General features: G+C 46.0%; 1 pseudogene; it reads left to right on the top strand.

The window, feature by feature from the left end:
• Positions 1–6,593: 6,593 nt before the first annotated feature.
• LOC116551103 lies at positions 6,594–6,694 on the top strand (annotated as a pseudogene).
• Positions 6,695–11,794: the final 5,100 nt, after the last annotated feature.

Here is an 11,794-nt window from a genome sequence, read left to right as displayed (position 1 = left end):
TACCACCATGCCTGGCTAATTTTTAAATTTTATTTTTTATAGAGTGGATGTCTTGCTATGTTGCCCAGGATGGTATCGAACTCCTGGCCTCAAACAATCTTCCTCCCTCGGCCTCCTAAAATTCTGGGATTACAAGCATGAGTCGCTGCACCCAGCCTATTTTATTTCTTTTCTACCATACTCTAATGCTGCAGTGCTGGATTTTAGCATTGGAGAACTTATCATATACTTTTTACTTTCTGTTTTGGCTTGTTTTGAAAGTTGTCACAACTTTTGACATTCTTATTTACTAGTAGTAGAGAAGAAATTATATTCTCCAAGCTCAGATGGGCTTCCTGAATTTGGCTCTGTTTTTCATGTTTTTAGAAATTATTGACATGTACTAGAACTACTCAGGACAGGACTTGTGAAAAACTTGTCGGCCAATTGCAGTGGCTCACGCCTATAATCCCAGCACTTTGGGAGGCCGAGGCGGGCAGATCACCTGAGGTCAGGAGTTCAAGACCAGCCTGGCCAACACGGTGAAACCCATCTCTACGAAAAATACAAAAATTAGCTGGGCGTGGTGGCACATACCTGTAATCCTAGCTACTTGGGAGGCTGAAGCATGAGAATCACTTGAACTTAGGAGGCAGAGGCTGCAGTGAGCCAAGATCACGCCACTGCACTCCAGCGCCTGGGTGACAAAGTAAGATTCTGTCTCAAAAAAAAAAAAAAAAAAAAACTTGTCATTGGTCAAATGACAAATATTCACTACAAGCAGATATAGAACAACCAATCACCTACTTGCTTAGGTTTAAAATGGAAAGAAATTATTTTTGATTATATATTTTGGGATAAGTTAACATTTTTAAAGCATTATCTATTGCCGGCTGGGCGCAGGGTCTCATGCCTGTAATCCTAGCACTTTGGGAGGCTGAGGCAGGCAAATCACTTGAGCTCAGGAGCTCAAGACCAGCCTAGGCAATATGGCAAAACCCCATCTTTACAAAAAATACAAAAATTAGCCAGGTGTGGTGGTGTGTGCCTATATTCCCAGCAACTTGGGAGGCTGAGGTGGGAGATGGTTTGGGTCTGGGAGATGAAGGCTGCAGTGAGCCGAGATCATGCCACTTCACTCCAGCCTGGGCAATAGAATGAGACCCTGTCTCAAACAAAGAGTACTATTTATTGATTGCATAAGATGCAATACAATAAATATAAATCACTCAGCATTGGAAGGCTAAGTAGGCAATACAAGGGGGAATGCTTTATCAAGAGGTCAGTTTTCTCAGATTTTAGGTCAGTTTTCAGTGTATGTTTGGGATGATCCTTATATGAGTGACATAGGTAGCTTTTTTGATTGTTGTTACCAGTTCTCATTCATTCATTTTTTTAAAAAATAGCAGTATTGAGATAGAATTCACATACTTTATAATTCACCCATTTAAAGTGTACAATTCAATGGTTTTTAGTATATTCACACAGATACATGCAATCATCGCCACAATTTTAAAACATTTCATCACTTCAAAAGAGGAACCTCATATCTGTTAGCCATCAGTCCTCTATTTCCCCACCCTACCCTAAGCAACCACAAGTCTACTTATCTAGTCTGGGCATAGATTACAGTTCACGCCTGCGGGAGGCTGAAGCGGGCAAATCACCTGGTCCGGAGTTCAAGACCAGCCTGGCCAACATGGTGAAATCCCCTCTCTACTAAAAATATAAAAATTAGCTGGGCATGGTGACACGTGCCTGTAATCCCAGCTACTAAAGAGGCTGAAGCAGGAAAATCGTTTGAACCTGGGAGATGGAGGTTACAGTGAGCCAAGGTCGCACCATTGCACTCTAGCCTGGGCGACAGAGTGAGACTGTCTCTCAAAAAAAAAAATAAAACAACAACAAACAACCAAAAAACTAGAACCAAATCTGCTTATTTCATTTTGGTCTTTATAGATATCCCTATTCTGGATTTTCATATAAATGAACCACATAAGATGTAGGTTTTTATGGCAGGCTCTTTCACTTAGCACAGAGTTTTCAAGGCTCATACAAGTTATAGCACGTATCAGTACTTCATTCCTGTGTCTGGCCAAATAATATTCCATTGTATGGTTTTGAGTCTAAAACGCAAACATTGAGGAGCTGGGATGGATCGACACATTTGGCCATAGGATGGGTAGTAGAGGAAGTTGATCTGTAGGGGGACATGAAATGAAACAGCCGTGGCTGGAGGAACAGAGGTGAGCAGCCAAGAGGCCTGTGGGCTAGCCGCTAGGGCGGTGCGAAAGTCACCGTGGGTTTTGCCATTACTTTTAGTGGGAAGATCAGTTCTTTGTTCCTTTGTGTTTCTGATCCCAGCTGCCTTCTTGACCTGGGTTGCATGAGGGACGCTTGCGTCTTTGAAACAGCAAGAATATTACTTACATAATCACATAACACTTGTTGAATCCTTACTAGACACCAGCGCTGGTCTGAGTATTTTGCTCATTTCGTCTTCACAACAGCCCTGTGACATAACTACCATTTTAATCACCATTTGACAGCTGAGGATACTGAAGTGCACATGATTGATAACTTGCTCAACTCTCATGGGGGTCCCTTGGGACCAGCATCCAGGTAGGGCTCTGTGGGTGGCATTTGGGAGAGGTAGCCTTGCCAGAGGACGCTGAGGGAGAATCAGGGACCCCACAACTATGTATTAACCTGAGGGAGGTCCCCAGGGGTGGAACAAGAGCATGTCTCCAGGCAAATTAGCATTTTCCCAAGTAGGCATTAGTGTCACTGTTGTGTCCCCACTGCCACCCACTGTTCCCCCATCAGTGGGGTGGAAAGGAAAGGTCTGGGGTTTGTGGGTACAGCCTCTCCCCACATCAGGCCTGGGTCCTGCGGGTAGGGTGCTGTGCTTCCTGCCACAGCCCTTGCAAAGCCGGCCCCTCTCACCTCATGCCTCTGGAGGCAGGCCTGAGCAGGCAGAGCGGCAGGAGAGGGTGGGCCAGGTGACAGTCGCTGCAGGCAGCTCTAGGGGATGGTACTGGGCATTCCTTCTTCCACAGAGTACTGTGGTTGATTCTACCTAGGGTAGCCAGGCAGCCTCATCACACTGGAAGGGGTGGTTGGATATTTAGTGTTGAGCTGCCTAGGGACATCAGGGCACACATTCAAAAGCTGAGGTGCCCTGGGGAAAAAAACAACTCACTAATCCACTTAAAACCCTGAGCTAGGCCAGGTGCAGTGGCTCACACCTGTAATCCCAGCACTTCTGGAGGCTGAAGCAGGCGGATCACTTGAGGTCAGGAGTTTGTGACCAGCTTGGCCAACATGGAGAAACCCTGTCTCTACTAAAAATACAAAAATTAGCCAGGCGTAGTGGTGCACACCTATAATACCAGCTACTCGGGGGGCCGAGGCACCAGAATCAATTGAACTTGGGAGGTGGAGGTTGCAAGGAGCTGAAATTGCACCATTGCACTCCAGCCGGGGCGACAGGGTGAGACTCCATCTCAAAACAAAACAAAACAAACAAAACCCTGAGCTGAAACCAACGTAGACTTACGTTTGAGTCAGCACAGGCATGGGTCAGGGCCAGCTTCACCAGGCTGCCTGCACAGTTTGTTTGCATGGGCCAGCTTGGTCCTGAGACCTTCAGGTTGATGACTGTCTTGAGAGCTGCCTGAGCACATCCTGAGACTTGCCCAGATGGATCCACCTGGGGACATGGACCGCCCCCGAGAGTCCTCCCTAAGGGATGACCCAGCTCATTTGCTTTTCTGAGTCAGCTTCCCTGTGACTGTCCCTTTTCCCTCTGCTCTGAGGGTGCAGCAGCTTCTCTCTTCACAGTTGCCATCAGCCTCTGGTCTCCTGGAGACCGCTCTGCTCCACACCCAGAGCAGCCTGAGGAAGAGGCCGGTGGCCCCGCCCTCACTGCCTTCTGTCCTGAACCCAGCTGCATCAGGCAGACCCATGTGCAATGCTGATATGTGACCATTTGACCTATAAAAATGATTTTCCCATAGGTCAATTTGGATTTCTTTCTTTCTTTTTTTCTTTTTTTTTAATGAGACAGTGTCTTGCTCTGGTCACACAGACTCCCCAGAGATTGTAAAGGATAATATTTTCTGTGCAGGCCTGCCTTTCTTGGGGCCTTTTATTAATAGGGAAATTTGTGGCCAGGTGCGGTGACTCATGCCTGTAATCCCAGCAATTTGGGAGGTCGAGGCAGGCACATCACTTAAGGTCAGGAGTTTGAGACCAGCCTGGCCAACATGGTGAAATCCCGTCTCTACTAAAAGTACAAAAGTTAGCCAGGCATGGTGGCTCACACCTGTCATCTCAGCTGAGATTTTCCCACTCTCTGCCAGCTCTTAAAAAAATGACCATGAAAATGAGCACAATTATTTTTCTGCACACAAGAGAAGACCATTCTCCTGCCTCAGCCTCTCAATCTCGGCTCGCTGCAACCAAGATTGCACTGAGCCGAGGTTGGGAGGCTGAGGCAGGAGAATCGCTTGAACCCTGGAGGCAAAGGTTTCAGTGAGCTCAGATCGCGCCACTGCACTCCAGCCTGGGCAACACAGTGAGGCTCTGTCTCAAAAAGAAAAATTAGGGAACTTTGAGGATTGTCTCCCAAGGCTACCATGCCTTCCAACTTGGTGCTGGACCAGACGGCTTCCCTCGGACAGCAGGTGGAAGGAAGCCCCATCCTGGGGCTCAGTCTCTGCTCCCCATCTTCTGGTCTCTCCTGGCTGCGCTTTCATTTCATCTCTCGGCCCCGCCCTGCCTCTCGCCGCCTTCCCATGAGTGCCTCCAAGGAGTCCCACAGCTGGGGCTTCCTGCCTGACCTGGCGGTCACCTCCTGCCTGTGTCCTGGAGGCTCCTGGGTCCAGCCCCCACCCCTGGCCCATTGCTCTCTGTCCTGAGTGTTTTGCCCACAACATTTTTCCTGGCCAGGCTGATAAGTCCAGAAAAGTTCCGTTTCCTTATCTGCACTGCGGCTTTCTCTTGAAGTCAGGTGTCTCACACTGCAGGGGCCAGCTTTGGAAGCCTGGGGGGCTTGATTGCTGCCTCCTGTTTTCTTCCTGTTCCGGAGCCCCGCAGAGGCTGTCTCTGTCAGGCATGAGTCCTTGCTGGCCTTGCTCTGAGATCCGGTCCAGGCTGCACGTTGCTCAGGGGCCCGTACGGGCAGAGGGCAAAGGACAGCCGGCCACCCCACTGAGTCCTGCCTCCTCAGGGTCTCTCTCTATCTCCCCTCAAGTGGCCTGCCCCCACCCAGGGACCCCCATCAATGGATCTCGTCTGAATTTCCACCCAGGGCCTTCACAGGGAATCTGGTTAGAGATCAGAGGGGCTGCCAGGCACAGGGACGCAGCCCATGCTGAGCTGTGCTGAGATAAGGGTGGCTTCCGCCTGGGCAGCGGCCACTGCCCCGGGCCTCTCCTGACTGCCATGGGCCTGGACAGCAGGAGTTGTCCTTGTGCCCCTGTGGGTCCTCAGAATGCTTGCAGATTTCACAGCCTGTACCCTGCCACTGGGCCAACAGTGACCAACTCAGCCAGACATTCCGGGGACCCCTCTTTCCACATGCCCTCCTTTGTCACTGGCTGCTTGTTCATTCAACCACTCGAGTCATTCACTAAGAATGCACTGAATACCTACTATGTGCCAGGTACCATGTTAGGCCTTAGGGACATAGTGGTGAATAGGACAAGTGACCTCCCAGAGCTCAAAGTCTAGTGGGAACATGAGTAAAGAAACCAATGATTCTCTAAGTGGGGTCTGTGTACTGGGGTCCTGCCCGGCCAGGATTGAGAGAAATGTTGAGAAACTTCTATAGGAATTTGACAGAGAAAGTTTTTGTTTATTGAGTCTAGTTATAAAAAAAAAAAAAAAATCAGGTTTTTATTGTTTGTCTTTTTTTGATTTCATTTTTCTAGTACTTTTTTTTTTTTTTTTTTTGAGGTGGAGTCTCTCTCCGCCCAGGCTGGAATGCAGTAGTGCAATCTCAGCCCACTGCAACCTCTGCCTGCCGGGTTCAAGTGATTCTCCTGACTCAGCCTCCCAAGTAGCTGGGATTACAGGCGTGCACCACCTGTAAAATACCCAGCTAATTTTTTGTATTTCTAGTAGAGACAGGGTTTCACCTTGCTGGTCAGGCTAGTCTTGAACTCCTGACCTTGTGATCTGCCCGCCTCAGGCTCTCAGAGTGCTGGGATTACAGGCGTGAGCCACCACATCTGGCTTTATTTTATTTATCTATATTTTTTGAGACAGACTCTTGCTCTGTTGCCCAGTCTGGAGTGCAGTGTTGTGATCTTGGCTTCTTCTGCTGCTATAAGGTGAAGCCAAGGCAGGCCAGCTAGCAGGGGCAGGGTCCAATCAGCAGCAGCAGCTGGGGGTGAGTGTCTGAGGGATTCCAGGAGGAAGTGTTCTTGTGCAGTAAAAGCCGCCCAGATTTGAAGGGAGCCCAGAGCAACATGTGTGGTTGGCATATCCTTCCTTTTTCTGATTGCAAAGCAAAAGACAGCTGTAGCCTGGCTCCATTAGGGGACTCAAGTGTCCCATCCAGAAGGACATCGTGATAGCAGCATCTCACCAACAGTGCAAGCTCCTCCTCACTTTAGCTGCGTGCATACTACAATTGGAACGATACGGAGAGGATTAGCATGGCTTCTGTGAGAGGATGACACACATTCATGAAGCACTCCACATTAAAAAAAAAAGTCAAGCCTGAGACAGGTTTTTCAGAGCAGCTTTTTCGCAAAAGTTTAGCACGCAAATCCTTTTGAAGAAATGAAACTGTTTGTGCCTTGGACACTTGCTGATTGAGATAAGATGCTGCCAAGATGGAATTCCATTTATGGAAAGATTTCTTTGAAAATATTATGTTGTGCAACCAGAAAAATAAAAAATCTAAAGAATGGAAAAGGGAATTTCAACTCATAATTTTTCCGAGAATAAGAGTAGGGCCTGGGTCACAGACACGTTGCTTTCTCTGTGCGGGCTACAAAAACGTGCCAATGGGTGTCCTTGCCAATGATATGGAGGCTCCAGAAGTTTCTAAAGTATCTTGTAAATCTCCAAAAGGAAAAGCACATGATTATACATAATTTTACAATTGTGGTTTCTGTATTCTTTTTTTTTTTTTTAAATGCAGCCTGGGAAACATAGCAAGACATCTCTACCCACACAAACACACACACAAATTAGCTGGGTGTCATGGCACATGCCTGTAAGTCCCAGCTACTCACGAGGCTGATGCAGGAGGATCAGTTGAGCCCAGGGTTCAATTATTCAAGGCTGCAGTGAGTTATGATCATACCACTGAACTCTAGCCTGGGCAACACAGTGACACCCTGTCACAAAACAGACAAACAAAAAATGTGGTAAGCTGCAATTGAGATCTATTTACAAATTGGTGTATGTCTGCAATCAGAGTGCTATATTTCTTCTCTTTGCATTCTGCTACCTTGACATGGAAGAGTTTGCCAGGCTACTTTCATTGTTACATATTACAGCAAATTGCTGCAAATCATTTACAAAAATGGTTTAGGCAGGTTTAAATGAGACAACGTGAGCAGGGATCACCATGGCAGATGGGAGGCAGGACTAGACTGCAGCTCTGACTCGGGTGGGCAGAGCAGTGCTCGGAGGCTCATACGGTGAATTTTAGCTCCAGATTGACTGCAAGAACAAACCGGCAATCTCGAGAGAACATACAAACTCTCTGAAGGAAGCGGACTGCCCCTGCAGGACCCAGGAGACACCCCAAATACTGTGAGCAACCCAACTGCAGAAGTGGGAAAGGGAGATCCTTTTCTCCTGAACACATGCCCCCACCGGAGAAACTGAAGGTCTGTTTGCGGGAGACGTCTCTGACCTTAACTGGAACTGAGGCAAGTTAGAGAGCCAAGCGAAATACAGGGGTAGAGGAAGCAGTGAAAGGCCTTGGGAGCACACTGGGTCCCTAAGCAGGCCATTCCTGCCCAGCACCACAGGGATCCATTGGGAGGGCAGCTAGAGGAGGGGTGGAGGGGATGCCACAGGGAGAAGGAAATCTCCATCTGAACTGGGGCAAGAAGCCTCCTGGCCAGAACTTGGGGGAGGACATGAATCCAGTGTGCAGGCTCCACAGGCCTCGCAGCTGGGAGGCAGGTAGCCTGGGGTAAGTTCTCAAGCCTGAGTCGCCCAGTGAGACCAGCACTTTGGTTTGTGTGGGAGCTGGGTAAGGCCTGTGACTGCCAGCTTTCCCCTACTTCCCTGACAACCTGCATGACTCGGCAGAGGCAGCCATAATCCTCCTAGGTACACACTCCAGTGGCCTGGGAATCTCACCCCCGTCCCCCACAGCAGCCGCAGCAAGACCCGCCCAAGGAGAGTCTGATCTCAGACACGCCTAGTCCTGCCCCACCTGATGGCCCTTCCCTACCCATCCTGGTTGTGAAGACAAAGGGCATACGCTCTTGGGAGTTCTAGGGGTCTGCCCACTGCTGGTCCCTCTCCATGCTACCACAGCTGATGCTCTCTGGAAAGTGCCACCTCCCAGCAGGAGGCCAACCAGCACAAAATAGAGCATTAAACCACCAAAGCTAAGAACCCTCACAGAGTCCATTGTACCCTCCTGCCGCCTCCACTGAAACAGGCAGTGGTATCTATGGCTGACAGACCCATAGATGGTTCACATCACAGGACTCTGTGCAGACAACCCTCCAGTGCTAGCCTGGAGCCGGGTAGACCCAGAAGACAGACAACAATCACTGCCGTTTGGCTCACAGGAAGCCACATGCATAGGAAAAGGGAGAGAGTACTACATCAAGGGAACACCCAGTGTGGCAAAAGAATCTGAACAACAGCCTTCAGCCCAGACCTTCCCTCTGACAGAGCCTACCCAAATGAGAAGGAACCAGAAAGCCCACTCTGGTAACATGACAAAACAAAGCTCTTTAACCCTCCTCAGTTCCCCCCTCCAATCACACTAGTTACCAGCAATGGAACCAAACCGGGAAGAAATTCCTGATTTACCTGAAAAAGAATCCAGGAGGCAGTTATTAAGCTAATGAGGGAGGCACCAGAGAAAGGTAAAGCCCAATGCAAGGAAATCCAAAAAACGACACGAGAAGTGAAGGGAGAAATATTCAAGGAAATAAATAGCTTAAAGAAAAAACGATAAAAAGTTCAGGAAACACTGGACATGCTTTAGAAATGCAAAATGCCCTGGAAAGTCTCAGCACTAGAATTGAACATGTAGAAGAAAGAAATGCAGTCTGAAGACAAGGTCTTCAAATTAACCCAATCCAACAAAGACAAAGAAAAAAAAGTAAGAAAATATGAACAAAGCCTCCGTGAAGTCTGGGATTATGTTAAACAACCAAGCCTAAGAATAATCGGTGTTCCTGAGGAAGAAGTGAAATCTAAAAGTTTGGAAAACACATTTGGGGGACTAATCAAAGAAAACTTCCCTGGCCTTGCTAGAAACCTAGACATCCAAACACAAGAAACACAAAGAACACCTGGAAAGCTCATTGCAAAAAGATCATCCCCTAAGCACATTGCCATCAGGTTATCCAAAGTTAAGACAAAGGAAAGAATCTTAAGAGTTTTAAGGTAACTTATAAAAGAAAACCTATAGATTAACAGCGGATTTCTCAGCAGAAACCCTGCAAGCTAGAAGGGATTGGGGTCCTACCTTCAGCCTCCTTAAACAAAACAATTATCAGCCAAGAATGTTGTATCCAGAGAAACTAAGCATCATATGTGAAGGAAAGATACAGTCTTTTTCAGACAAACGAATGCTGGGAGAATTCGCCACTACCAAGCCACCACTACAAGAACTGCTAAAAGGAATTTTAAATCTTGAAACAAATCTTGGAAACACATCAAAACAGAATCTCTTTAAAGCATAAATCACACAGGCCCTATAAAACAAAAACACAAGTTAAAAAGCAAAAACAACAACAACAAAAACCAAACAACAAACAGCACGATGAATGCAATGGTACCTCACATCTCAATACTAACACTGAATGGAAATGACCTACATGCTCCACTTTAAAGATGCCGAACAGCAGAATGGATGAGAACTCACCAACCAACTATCTGCTGCCTTTAGGAGACTCACCTAACACACAAAAACTCATATAAACTTAAAGGGGTGGAAAAAGGCATTTCATGCAAATGGACACCAAAAGTGAGCAGGTGAAGCTATTCTTATGTCAGACAAAACAAACTTTAAAGCAATAGCAGTTAAAAGAGACAAAGAGGGACATTATGTAATGGTAAAAGGCCTTGTCTAACAGGCAAATATCACAATCTTAAACATGTATACACCTAACACTGGTGTCCCCAAATTGATAAAACAATTACTAATAGACCTAAGAAATGAGATAGACAGCAACACAATAATAGTGAGGGACTTCAATACTCCACTGACAGCACTGGACAGGTCATCAAGACAGAAAGTCAACAAAGAAACAAAGACTTTGTAACAAATGGGCTTAACAGATATATACAGAGCATTTCATTCAACAACCACAGAATGTACATTCTACTGAACAGCTCATGGAACTTTCTACAAGATAGACCATATGATAGGCCATAAAACAAACCTCAATAAATTTAAGAAAATTGAAATTATATCAAGCACTCTCTCAGACCACAGTGGAATAAAACTGGAAATCAACGCCAAAAGGAACTTTCAAAACCATGCAAATACACGGAAATTAAATAACCTGCTCCTGAATGAGCATTGGGCCAAAAACGAAATTAAGATGGAAATTAGAAAATTATTCAAACTAAAAAACAATAATGACACAACCTATCAAAAGTTCTGGGATACACCAAAGGCAGTGCTAAGAGGGAAGTTCATAGCCCTAAACACCAACATCAAAAAGACTGAAAGAGCACAAGCTGATGATCCAAGGTCACACCTCAAGGAACTAGAGAAACAAGAAAAACCAAACCCAAACCCAGCAGAAGAAAGAAAATAACCAAGATCAGAGCACAGCTAAATGAAATTGAAACAAAAAAAAAAAAGATAAGTGGAACAAAAAGCTGGTTCTTTGAAAAGATAAATGAAATTGATAGACCATGAGCAAGATTAATCAAGAAAAGAAAGAAAATCCAAATAACCTTATTAAGAAGTGAAATAGGAGATATTACAACTGACACCACCGAAATGCAAAAGATCATTCAAGGCTACTATGAACACCTTTATGCACATAAACTAGAAAACCTAGAAGAGATGGATAAATTCCAGAAAAAATACAAGCTTCCAAGCTTCAGTCAGGGAGAATTAGATACCTTGAACAGATCAATAACAAGCAACAAGATTGAAATGGTAATAATAATAATAATAATAAACTACCAACCAAAAAAAAGTCCAGGACCAGATAGATTCACAGCAGAATTCTAGCAGACATTCAAAGAATTGGTACCAATCCTTTTGACACTATTCACAAGATAGAGAAAGAGGGAACCCTCCCTAAATCATTCTATGAAGCCAGCATCACCCTAATACAAAAACCAAGAAAGGACATAACCAAAAAAATCCAAAACTACAGACCAATATCCCTGATGAACATAGATGCTAAAATCCTTAACAAAATACTAACTAACCGAATCCAACAACGTATCAAAAAGATGATCCACCGTGATTAAGTGGTTTCATACCAGGGATGCAGGGATGGTCTAACATAAGCAAGTCAATAAATGTGATGCACCAGATAAACAGAATTAAAAACAAAAATCATGGCTGCGCATGGTGGCTCACGCCTGTAATCCCAGCAGTTTGGAAGGCCGAGGCAGGTGGATCACCTGA

The sequence above is a fragment of the Sapajus apella genome, unplaced genomic scaffold (assembly GCF_009761245.1).
Source record: "Sapajus apella isolate SASKATOON/1434 unplaced genomic scaffold, GSC_monkey_1.0 scaffold8, whole genome shotgun sequence".
NCBI classification, from domain to species: domain Eukaryota; kingdom Metazoa; phylum Chordata; class Mammalia; order Primates; family Cebidae; genus Sapajus; species Sapajus apella.
Note: the sequence above shows the minus strand (reverse complement) of the source record. Positions and strands in the feature narration are given on the sequence as shown.